This window comes from Mastomys coucha, unplaced genomic scaffold (assembly GCF_008632895.1).
Source record: "Mastomys coucha isolate ucsf_1 unplaced genomic scaffold, UCSF_Mcou_1 pScaffold15, whole genome shotgun sequence".
Taxonomy (NCBI): domain Eukaryota; kingdom Metazoa; phylum Chordata; class Mammalia; order Rodentia; family Muridae; genus Mastomys; species Mastomys coucha.
The window spans coordinates 89,986,199-89,999,187 of record NW_022196897.1 but is presented as its reverse complement, the minus strand read 5'-3'; the positions used below and the strand labels follow the sequence as shown (position 1 = coordinate 89,999,187).

General features: G+C 42.3%; 1 protein-coding gene across 1 annotated transcript in view; it reads left to right on the top strand.

Annotated features, from left to right (window-relative positions):
• The first annotated feature begins 4,920 nt into the window (after positions 1–4,920).
• The window catches only part of Hipk3 (homeodomain interacting protein kinase 3), an 89,438-nt gene continuing 81,369 nt past the window's right edge, over positions 4,921–12,989 (top strand). The window contains exon 1 of the mRNA XM_031371215.1: positions 4,921–5,003. The gene's annotated coding sequence lies outside the window, so the exon portion shown is untranslated. The remainder of the gene's footprint in view (positions 5,004–12,989) is intronic.

The window sequence follows — 12,989 nt, the reverse complement described above, 5'->3', positions numbered from 1 at the left end:
AAAAAAAAAAAAAAAAAAAAAAAAGAAAGAAAGAGAGAAGGAAAGAAAGAAAAAAAGGAAAATTCAGAGCTGAGGTAATAATAATAATAATAATAATAATAATAATAATAATGATAATGATAATGATGATAATAATAATATGGTTCTGTGTAGTGACACAAGCCTATAATGCCTGCACTAGTGAGGCAGAGGGAAGAGAGCTGAGAGTTCTAGCCTCTGATATAAAGCAAGATGCCAGTCTCCAAAACCAAACGCAGGACGGGGGAGGGGCTCATGAGGCGCCCGCTGCCTCTAGCTGAGGAGCTATGGGAAGTTGATAGCACCTGAGGGAGGGAGAGTCATTTTTCTTTGTAGGTCTGGCCCCACCTTCAGGGGATTGCCCCACACTCCAGTGCATACCGGGCAGCACTCACAGGAAAACAAGAGGCCATAACGTTGGGAGAGGGATGGCCTTGCGGAGCTGGGGCAGTTGGAGGGGTGGATATGACCAAAATACATTGTGTACACTATGAAATTCTCATATAACAAATAAGAAGCATTGCATAATAGACTTAAATTAAAAACAAAAGAAATGCAAAGGAGCAGGTTATATATGTGTACATGCACATGGATACCTGTGTGTATACATATGTGAATAATATGATGGAGATTTTAGGAGGTTATATGTAAGACTTGGGGGGGGGGCATTCTCTTGCTAAGTAGCTCAGGCTGATTTAAAACTCATTGTGTAGCTCAGAGTAGTTGCAAGCTCACAATCCTCCTCCCTCAGCTTTCTAAATGTTGGGATCAACAGGAATGCGCCCTAAAACAGGGCTTGATCATTCTTTAAACATTTGTGACAATGGAGAGACACTGAACCATAGCGAGCATGCCTAATGCTGCTTAGCTTAACATCTACTTGATCAGTTTATTTCCCTTAAATCAACAAGGGCAGTCCGTTTGGTAGCTCTGTAATCCGAGCACTGGGAGACTAAGGCAAGAGAAACATACATGGCCGTTTAAGACCAGCCTGGGCTACAGTGCGAGATATTGTTTCAAAATGAAACAAAGCAAAACAAAAGAAAAAGAAAGAAGGAAAAGAAAAAGGGTAGTTTTTATTAACTAAATTATAAAATTAGAGTTCATTAGTATGCTCTTATTACAACAAGGTCTTTCAGCCTGGCTGTGGTGACACAACCTTTAATCCTAGCACTAGGGAGGCAGAGACAGGAGGATCTTTGTGAGTTCAAGGCCAGCCTGGTCTACAAAGAGAGTTTCAGGACAACCAGGACTACACAGAGAAACCCTGTCTCGAAAACCCAAACCAAGCAAACCTGCCCCCTCATCCCCCCCAAAACCCAACAAACAAAAACCCATAGTCCCCTCCCTTTTGTTTTTTAAGAAAGGGCTTCTGGCTGTCCTGGTACTCTTCAGTAAACCAGGATGGCCCTGGCCACCGCCTTCTAAGTGCTGCTGGGTTATAGGCAGGTACCATCAAGACTAAGGATGGCTAGAATTTTTGTTTTAAGATGGATTACATATCAACTTAGTTTTTAAGTTCTTTACTATGTTTGAAAAGTTTTTAAAAATTTGTTTTTAAATTTTTTTCTTTTTTTTCTTTTATTATTTATTTATTTATTTATTTATTTATTTATTGTGGTTTTTTGAGACAGGGTTTACTCTGTATAGCCCTGGCTGTCCTGGAACTCACTCTGTAGACCAGGCTGGTCTCGAACTCAGAAATCCACTTGCCTCTGCCTCCCAAGTGCTGGGATTAAAGGCGTGCACCACCACTGCCCCGCTGTTTTTAAATTTTTTAATTGAAAAAAAAATTAATTCTGCCTAAGCTTATCATGTTTTACATCAGAATTTTACCAAAAGAGACTGGCCAGAGCTCTAGCTCAAAATCCTGTCCTTTGTAGAAATTTCCATCATAATCGCTATAGTAATTGGTTAGTTTTTCTGTTGTCTTTCTTGTTACTCATTTACTTATTTATTTACTTATTTATGTATTTAGACCGTGTTTACCAGTGGTGAGTATGGGAATCAAGTGGTTCCTAGTATGCTAGTTAGCTTTTGCCAATTTTGATCACCTGGGAAGAAGCACCTTCAATTGATAAATTACCTCCAACAGACTGGCCTGTGGGCATGTCTGTGGGGGCATTTTATTGATTAATATTGAAGGACCCAACTTACTGTAGATGGTGTCAGCCCCGGGTAGATTGTCCTGGGTATTTGAAGTAAGCTGAGCAAGCCATGGAAAGCACAACCCTCCTCCATGGTCTCTGCTTCAGCTCCTGCCTCCAGATTCCTGCCTTGCCTTGCCCTCAGTGATGGATTGTTACCTGGAAATGTACGATGAAATATTCCTCCTCCAAGTTGCTTTTCTCGTCATGATTATCACAGCAACAGAAAACAAACTGTCATGCTAGGTTGCGAACATCTTATTCAAGAAACTGAAATGAAGGCACACACAAATTGCAAAGTAGCAAGAAAACGTTACTCAAAGCCAAAGTGACAGTAAAGATTAGGAAGAGGGCTGGAGAGATGGCTCAGTGGTTAGGAGCACTGACTGCCCTTCCAGAGGTCCTGAGTTCAAATCCCAGCAACCACATGGTGGCTCACAACCATCTGTAACGGGATCTGATGCCCTCTTCTGGTGTGTCTGAAGACATCTACAGTATACTTATACATAAAATAAATAAATAATTCTTTAAAAAAAAAAAAAAGACCAGGAAGAAATTGAGAGTGATGACAGACCACTTTGCTGAGGATCCTCTTGGGGTCTGAAGGACGGAGAGCCTTTGAGCATGTTATTCAGGCAATGCTGAGCTACATCATATGCCCTCTTTCTGCCCAGGCTGGTCTTGGCCTCAGTCTGTAGCACAAGGAAACTTTGAACTTGAAATTCTACTGTCTACTGTCTCGGGCTCTGGAGTAGCTGGGGTGACAAGCACTGCTCCACCATGCTTGGCTGTGGCTAACATCTTTTACTGCATTTTGTTATTTATTTTATGTGTGAGGTAGGGAAGGTAGTAAGAGGGCTACAGCATGTGTGTGTGTGTGGAGGGGGGTCAGAGGACAATGGAAGGGAGCTGATTCTCTCCTTCTACTCCTGGATTCTCAGGATCTAGCTCAGGTTGTCAGGGTTGGTGGCACAAAGCTTTACTTGCTGAGGCCTTCTTGTGCCAGGAAGCAATTGTAATTGCCCCCAAAGGAGGGGGCAGCCCTGAGCCTAGTCTCAGGCAAGCATTTATAGAGCAAGAAGCGGGTATCTAGCCTGGCATACATCTGATTGGGCGGCCATTATGGCCTTTAACATAATTGGCTGGTGTTGGGAGCCAAACCGTTAAGTCTAACTTCTGTTCTCCTCCTGATTGGTGGTGGTTAGGAAGTGAAGCGTCAGGGGCAGGCTTGCAACTTGGTGGTGTTGATTTGTTGAAGAATAACCTGGAAACTGGTGCTAGGTGCTAGTTTGTTAGTTAATTCAAGTTCAACCTTAGGTAAGGTTCTCTACGATGGAGTCTCAACCCAAAAGACCTAGGTCTCTGCCTGGCCTATGGTCAACATTTTTAAAAATATATTTTTTGTATTATATGTGTATGCATGTTTGCCTGTATGTATTTACATGTATAATGTTCATGCAGTGTCCGCAGAGGCCAGAGGGGGTGTCTGCCCATCTGGAACTGGAGTTACAGACTATTGTGAGCCTCTATGTTGTTGCTTGGAACTGAACCTAGGTCCTCTGCAGAAACAGGAAGAGCTCAATTGCTGAGCCATTCCTCCAGACTTAATATTTTTGTTTATCTAGTTAAAAAATGAGTATGAATGTTTTGCCTACACGTATGTATGTATGTATGTATGTATGTATGTATGTGTACCACATGCATGCCTGGTTGGTGCCTATGGAGGCCAGTAAAGGGCATTGGATCTTCCCTTGAAATTGAGTTACAAATGGCTGTGAGCTGCCATGTGGGTGCTGGAAGTTAAACCCAGTTAAGAGCAATAAGTTCTCTTAACCACTGAGCCATCTTTCCAGCACCCAACTTTTTTTTCTTTTTTCGTTTTTTTTCGAGACAGGGTTTCTCTGTATAGCCCTGGCTGTCCTGGAACTCACTCTGTAGACCAGGCTGGCCTCGAACTCAGAAATCTGCCTGCTTCTGCCTCCCAAATGCTGGGATTAAAGGCGTGTGCCACCACTGCCCAGTTTGCAGCCAACATTTTTAAACAGTATATTTTCATATAGCTTAAGCTGCCCTTGAATGTACTGTCTAGTTGATTATGCCTTGAACTGATCTTCCTGCCTTTACCTCTTAAGCGCTAAACTAATAGGCATGTACCATCATATCTGCTAAAACCAATTACTTTGTATGTTACTTTAAAAAAACAAAAATAGAGTTGGGAGCAGGGCGCGGTGGCGCACACCTTTAATCCCAGCACTCGGGAGGTAGAGGCAGGGTAATCTCTGGCAGGAAAGAAGAAACTTTTTGCTTTGTCTTGTTGTTAGTGTTGAGATGACAGTTCTACTCTGTAGCCCTGGTTGAACTTAATCTCCTATGATTCTCCTTTTCTCAGCTTCCCCTTTGCTGGAATTATAGGTGTAAGTCATCAAGCTTGACTAATACCTTATTCTAATAAGTGTGATCTGTACAAAGTGACTTCTTTCAAAACATGTAGTCTCAAAAGGGAAATGAGGCAAAAGTTAACTTTACAATGCAAAAATCTAATGGACATTGCTTGAGGTGGTTTGAATGAGAGTGGCTCCCACAGGCTCATGTGTTTGAATACTTGGTATCCAGTTGGTTGAACTATTTGGGAAAGATTAGGAGGTGTGGCCTTGGAGGATGTACATCACTAGGGGTGGGCTTTGAGGTTTCAAAAACTCAGGTCCTGCAAGTGTCTGCCTTCTCGGTGTTTCAGACGTGGAAGAGCAGCAAGTGCCATATCCCGGTACTGTTCCAGCCCCAAGTCTGCCTGCTCCCATGGTCCCCATCTTGACTGTCATGGACGTATCCTCAGAAACTGTAAGTTCAGTCAATCCCTTCTTCTGTAAGTTGTCCTGGTCATGGTGTCTTAGCACAGCAATGTAGCTAAGACAGTAGCTGGTAATGGGGTTATGCTGGGTTTTGGAGGAATATGGAAGACTTTGGGCCTTTGGGCTTGGAAAGAGGTTGAATAATACAAGAAAAACTTAATGGGCCATTCAAGGAGAAGCTTGGACGATAACAATGTAGACTATGGAGGCCCAGCTCAAGAGGCTTCAGGGGAGAACAATAGTAACTAGTTTAGAGACCTTTCCTGTGGTATTTTAGTGAAGAATGTGGCTCCTTTTTGCCTTAAGAATTTTTGTATTAAGAATCTGTGTGCTAGGCGGTGGTAGCGCACACCTTTAATCCCAGCACTTGGGAGGCAGAGGCAGGTGGATTTCTGAGTTCAAGGCCAGCCTGGTCTACAGAGTGAGTACCAGGACAGCCATGACAACACAGAGAAACCCTGTCTTGAAAAACAAAACGACTGTCAATAGGACAAATCGGCAACCAACAAATTGGGAAAAGATCTTTACCAATCCTATATCTGATAGAGGGCTAATATCCAATGTATACAAAGAACTCAGGAAGTTAGACTCCAGAGAACCAAATAACCCTATTAAAAAATGGGGTACAGAGCTAAACAAAGAATTCTCAACTGATGAATACCGAATGGTTGTGAAGCACCTAAAGAAATGTTCAACATCCTTAGTCATCAGGGAAATGCAAATCAAAACAACTCTGAGGTTCCACCTCACATCAGTCAGATTGGCTAGGATAAAAAACTCAGGTGACAGCAGATGCTGGTGAGGTTGTGGAGAAAGAGGAACATGACTCCATGGCTGACACCACCACAAGAAAGGGAAGTATATTGCAGTCTGAGAAACTGGAAGCAAAGAGCCACCTAAACCCTTCGACATTGTACTTAGAGCTACAGGATTTGGACTTTTCACTGCTGAGTTTTGGTCTTGCTTTGGTTCAGTATTTTCTCGGTTCGCTATGACCTTATTTCTCCCTTTCGGATTGATAATACATATTCTGTGCCATTGTATGTTAGAAGTATGTAATTTGCTTTTTGAATTTTATAGGGGCTTACAATTAAGAGTATGCCTTGAGTCTTAAAAGAGACTTTGGACGTTTAGACAGTCTTGAGACTGATAGACTATGCAGTGTCTTAAAGTCGGGCAACGTGTCTTTTGCATTCTGATGTGATTACAGGCTTATTGGTGCCAGGGAGTGGAATGTGGTGGTTTGAATGGCAATGGTTTCCATAGGTTCACAGTTGAAAATTTAATACCCAACTGGTAGAACTGTCTGGAAAGAATTAGGGGGTGTGGTCTTGTTGAAGAAGGTGTTTCGTTGGCAGCTTTGAGCCTTTGCCATTCAAGTGTTTCTCTCTATATATCTGCCTCCTGCTTGTGGATCACATGTAAGCTCTTGGCTACTGATCTAGCACCATGCCTGCTTGCTTCCATGCTCCCCACTTTGATGGCCATTGACTCACATCCTCTGAAACTGTAAGCTCAATAAACTCTTCTAGCTGGGCACTGGTGGCACATGCCTTTAATCCCAGCACTTGGGAGGCAGAGGCAGGCGGGTCTCTGAGTTTGAGGCCAGCCTGGTCTACAGAGTGAGTTCCAGGACAGCCTGGGCTACACAGAGAAACCCTGTCTTGAAAAACAAAAACAAAACCAACCAACCAAGCAAACAAAAACTCTTCTAGGAGTTGTCTTGGTCAAGGTATCTTATCATAGCAGTAGAAAAGTAACTGACACACTACCCTACCCAGGAGATGAAGTGATAAATCAGCTGGACATACTTCTATATCAGGGGAAACTGTCAGAGTGGTATGTAAGAACTTTCTGTACTTTATTCTCGATTTTTCTGAAAGTTTGATACTATTCTAAAATCAAGTCTAATTTTAAAAATGCAAATGGGGGCTGGAGAGATGGCTCAGTGGTTAAGAGCACTGACTGGTCTTCTAGAGGTCCTGAGTTCAAATCCCAGCAATCATATGGTGGCTCACAACCACCCATAATGAGATCTGACACCCTCTTCTGGAATGACTGAAGACAGCTACAGTGTACTTACATATAATAATAAATAAATCTTAAAAAAAAAAAAAAAAGCCAGGCAGTGGTGGTGCATGCCTTTAATCCCAGCATTTGGGAGGCAGAGGCAGGCAGATTTCTGAGTTTGAGGCCAGCCTGGGTTCCAGGATAGCCAAGGCTATATAGAGAAACCCTGTCTTGAAAAATCAAAAAATGTGCTGTCTTACCTAAAATGCTTCTTCTACCCCCATTATTATCACCATGTCTCTCTGTAGTCCCCAGATATACTACTGGCTGTGTGTTCCCTAGAACAGTTGTCCATATTGAACTTCATTTCTTTGTTTATGCTGCATCAGCCCTGCTGGAATTTAAAGCACAGATGGGGTCTGCTCTGCTCATACGTCATTGAGAACATGAAGAATGAGTTCATTTATCTGTTGCTATGGAACACATTACCCCTAAACCTACTGGATTAAAATAGCAAACATTTCCTTTTTCACTATTTCTCTGGATCAGGAATTCCAGAAGGAATATGATGTGTTATGTGCAGTGTGTACGTCCAAAGTTGACATTAGGTGGCTTCCTTAATTACTCTCCATTTTATTCACTGAACCAAGCTCACTAATTTGGCTAGATCCTTGGACTTCCATTCACATCTGACCATTGTTAGGGAGATTGACTATAGACTATAAGTTATAACAAATTCCCTTACTATATATAGAGACTATCTATAAGTTCTGTGACTCTAGAGAACCCTGACTAATACAGACTATATGTTTTTATATCTGTTTGTTTTTAGTTTGATGAGATAGGAGCTCACTCTGTAGCCCTAAATTTAAGGAAGCCATCTTGACTTTAGCCTCCCAAGGGCTAATATTACAGGTGTGAATCACTATATTCAGCTGGACTAAACCTTTATAGGATCTGTCAGTGTGGAGAACTATGTGTTGGGAGACAACAGTAGTCATGATTGTGATGTTAATGGCAGCCGAACCTACTCCTTTTTGTGCCAAGCATTTCAGCCATTAACTCTTTTAATCCTTAGAGCAACCTGTGTGGCAGTTTTCATTTAATAGATAAGGGGACTGAGCCACTGAGACCTTCAGAAATGGCAAGCAGCAAAGTGGATCTGGAGTGCTATGGTTGACACTGATTCTGCGTGGGAGATTCCAAAGTCTGTTTAGATCCTCAGCTCCCATATAAAATCCAGGCGCTCCTTAATCCAAGGCTGGGGTGGACAGAGCCAGGCAGATCCATTCAGATCCTCAGCTCCCATATAAAATCTAGGCGCACCTTAATCCAAGGCTGGGGTGGACAGAGCCAGGCAGATCCAGAGCCTATATACTATGCTTGCAGAGGACACAAGTTCTGTTCCCAGTACTCACACCAGCTGGCTCACATAACTCCAGCTCCAGAGGATCTGTTGCCACTCTGTAGGTGCAACAATCACATGTGTGGATGCATATACACACTATTAAAATAAGTAAAAAAAAAGGAGATTAAACGATGTAAAGCAGGGGGCAATTGAGGAACGTCTGTGTACCTCTGTCTTCCACATGCACATGCATGGGTAAGCACCCCTGTGCGCACATGATACACACCACCCCCTCAAAACAAAAATGAATCAAAAGAAAAGGAAACATAGTCAGCTGTAGAGATTATCTTAGATATAAAAAGCAGCAACAATAGACTCATATGCTGTAGATATTAAGTTGCTTCCAGTATTGTATTAGCTAATCTCTCTTTCTTAGTTTTTGATAATGGAAGTTAGGATGAAGATGAGCTATGGGGTCTTTATATTTTAAGTGTTTCTGGGGCAAGAGATAAGAAATTTATAAACATGACATTTGTGACAGTATTGATCCTTTTGCTGATTGTGTCTCTGTGTGTGTGTGTGTACGTGAAAGAGAGAAAGAGACACAGACAGACACACACAGAGGGAGGAAGAGAGCAATCGAGCATAGGAAACATAAGTGTGCACTTTAATAATATTCATAAGATGAATATATGCACAAGAATCACAAGAGTCAGAAGCAGGGCATTGTGAGCCCTCTAGAATTGCCGGTGTGCTTCCCCACAGTCAATCTTTTTTACCTTCAAAGATAGGGGTCCTAACATATCACACGTGGCCCTGGAAGGCAAGAAGAGGCATTGAGTCCCCTGGATCTGAAGGTACACTCAAAAGTGGGTTCTGGGTACTAAACTCAGGTCTTACTAATTACATATCCCATATTGTAAACTGACTTTTTTAAACAACATTTTTATTATATTTCATTGTGCACTGTGCATGTGTATATGCCAGTGCCTGTGAGCATGTAATGCTGATGTTGACAGAGGTGTCGGACCCCTCTGGAGGTGGAGTTAACCAGTCATTTGTAAGCAGTCTGATGTGGATAATGGGAATCAAAATCAGGTCCTTTGGAAGAGCAGTGCAAGTTCTTACCGACTGAGTCATTTCTCCAGCTCTGACTTTGTTCAAGATCTGTATGATTTAAACTAGATTTTTTGAACAACTTTTTTTTTCTTTTTTTAAAGATTTATTTTTATGAGTACAGTGTTGCTGTCTTCATACACACCAGAAGAAGGCATCAGATCTCATTATAGATGGTTGTGAAGCCACCATGTGGTTGCTGGGAACTGAACTCAGGACCTGTGGAAGAGCAATCAGTGCTGAGCCATCTCTCCAACCCCTTTTTCTTTTTCGTTTTTTAAAGACAAGGTTTCTCTGTGTTGCCCTGACTGACTCTGCAGACCAGGTTGGTCTTGAACTCAGAGATTAGCCTGCCTCTCAAGTCCTGGGATTAAAGGCATGTGCCACCACAAAGCCTGGCACAACTTTGATATTTTATTGACTGTGCTGGTTAGTTTTACACCAACTTGACACAAGCTAGTGTCATTAGAGAGGAGGGAACTATAATTAAGAAAATGCCCCCCGCCGCCCCCCCATGCCGGGCAGTGGTGGCGCACGCCTTTAATCCCAGCACTTGGGAGGCAGAGGCAGGCGGATTTCCGAGTTCGAGGCCAGCCTGGTCTACAGAGTGAGTTCCAGGACAGCCGGGGCTACAGAGAGAAACCCTGTCTCGAAAAAACCAAAAAAAAAAAAAAAAAAAAAAAAAAAAAAAAAAAAAAGAAAGAAAAAAGAAAATGCCCCCATAAGATCAGGCTATAGGCAAGCTTATAGGGTATTTTCTTAAATTAAGAAAATGTGATTGATGGGCAAGGACCAGCTCACTGTAGGTGGTGACATCCCTGGGCTGTGGTCCTGAATTCTATAAGAAAGCAGGCTGAGCAAGCCATGAGGAGCAAGCCAATAAGCAGCACTCCTCCATGGCTTCTGCATCAGCTCCTGCTTCCAGGTTCCTGCCCTGTCTTGTCTTCTGACTTCCTTCAATAATGAACTATGATATGGAAGTATAAACCCAATAAATCCTTTTGTTCTGAACTTGTTTTTGGTCATGGTGTTTCATCACAGCAATAATAACCCTAAGTAGGACACTGAATTTATGAGAAAATGAATTTGTTGTGGTTCTCATTCTGAATGGGATTCCTTTACAGAGAACAGACCAACACTGCCCTTCCCACTGTAATTTTCAGTATGCCAATTAGAAGAATGCTAGTCTCAGTATTGTTGCTTCAGCTTGTACAGTATTCTTTGTAGGAAAATGCATCATTTAACTTCTTGCTCCTGTGTTTGATTGCCTCTCCCACAATTTTTTTTTTAATATTTGCAAATGTATACTTTTCCTATTAGGAAAGAAAATGTTTTCCAGTTTAATCCCCATAGCAACCTTAGGATTAATTAATGTTCCTTCTGCTTTCTTGAAGCTGTAAGCAGGTTGTCTGTGCCATACAAAACAAAACTATGAAGACTGGAAATACTGAACATTTCATATCTTAGGCACATTGAGGATTGAGGATGTAGTGCAGTTGATAGAGTGCTTCTCTAGCGTGCAAGAAGCCCTGGGCTTGATTCCCCAGCACTACCTATAAAGTATGGTGATACATGCCTACAATTCCAGAACTTAAGAGGTTGGGGCAGTGGGTGAGAAGTTCAAAGTCATCCTTGGCTATTTTGTGAGTTGATATCAGCCTGAGATACATAAGACCCTGTCTCTAACAAACAAGCTCAGGGGTAAGAGTGTGACTCACAGTAAAGTCTTGCTTAGCTTTCATGAGGCCCTGCATCAGATCCCCAGCAAAACAAAACAAAACAAAACAAAACACCCAACCCCATTATTAATACCAATAATCACAGTGATACATATAATTTAACCTCACAGGTAGTAAGCCCTTGACATGAATAACTGCACTTATATTTACTGAAGGCAAACCAGGCTTATTGGGGTCACTGTGGGTAGGGAAGATCTGTACTTGGTCTGAGAACATTTCATATTGTATTGGATTATGAATTCAGAAGAACCAGTCAGGATTCTAAGTTATGACTCCAGGATAGATTTTAGGATTTTGTATTTATGGCATGGTAATCCTCTTCTCAACAAAAATTGGACCTTTCAAAGTTGAACAAAAACTACAGTCCTGTTACAAAATGGAATGCAGTAAATGTCAGAAGCAAGGACCATACTTATGAATGGCTAATTCTTCCTTTCTGGGAAAGAGGAGCCCACTGTTGTGGGGTTTGCCTATAATCCCAGCACATGTGAAGCAGAAGGATGACTAGAGGTTCAAAGCCAGCCTGAACAATACACTGAGTTCCAAGTCAGCCTGAGCTACAGGACCATAAGGTGCCATGCTGTTCCAAAAAGAGCTGGGAGGGATAAAGGGAGGGAGTGGGTGTGTGGCTGGGAGTGTCAAAGAAAGGCAAACATTTCTGTACCTCAGTCCTTTCTCTTTCTTCCCCCACTGTAGCCGGGAGTTTTTAGCTACACCACTTTGTGCTCCTGGTGGGTCATGTGCTTCCAGCTACCTGCCCAGGAATTCTTTGGATCCACAAATGAAAGACACACACACATCAACTTATTTTTAAATGCCTTGGCTACTCAAGGGCTTGGCAGTCCTAAGCTTTCCCCAGCTAACATGTTTTTCCCTCCGGTACTTCTGGCTCAGCACTTTCTAAGTCTACATTAAACTTTTGTGCCCTGTTACCTTCTGTGATGCCCACTGGTCTTTGCTGCCCCAGATGCTTCTGGGCAGCCCTTTTGGGGTCTGCTTTCCCTTTACAACTACATTTCGGATGATCTTCCCTCTGCAGCTCTAAATCTGATCCATCTCCCTCTGACCCCCCAGTCATGGTGATTCCCTGTCTCCCCTCCCCTTAGTCCAAGCATGCAAATCTCTAAGGGTCCTGTCCAATCTTCCTTTGCCCACTAATTGGCTGTTGGCATCTTTATTGGTTGATCAAAAACCAATTGGGGACAAGGACCTTTAGCGTTTGGACATGCAGATTCCTGATTGAATCAAAGTATTAGAACTAATTTCCAACACCCCACTTCTGGAGTTGATCTTAGACAGGACAGAGAATCATGAATACTAGGAACCTGGACAGATTATCTTCTTCAATTATCTTATTAAATATTTTTTTTTTAATTTTATATGTAAGTGTGTGTGTGTGTGTGTGTGTGTGTGTGTGTCCATGGAAGTTGGAAGAGTGCGTCAGATGGATCCCATGGTACTGGAGTTACAGATGGTGATCAGCTACCATGTGGATGCTGGAAATAGAACCTGGGTCCTATGGAAGAGCCATCTCTCTGGCCTCTCCAATTATCTTGAAGTGACATACTCTGTAACATTTAGATTGACTGGAATTCTATCTTGCTTCTACCATAGATCAAGTTTGCGACTGCTCAACTCTATTGGAAGAAAGAAGTTATTAAATTCAAAGGGAAATGGGGATGTAGCTCAGCAATAGCGCACCAGCCTAGCATGCAACACAGAAAAAGTAGCAAGTGGCCATGTGTAGTATCACACACTTTAA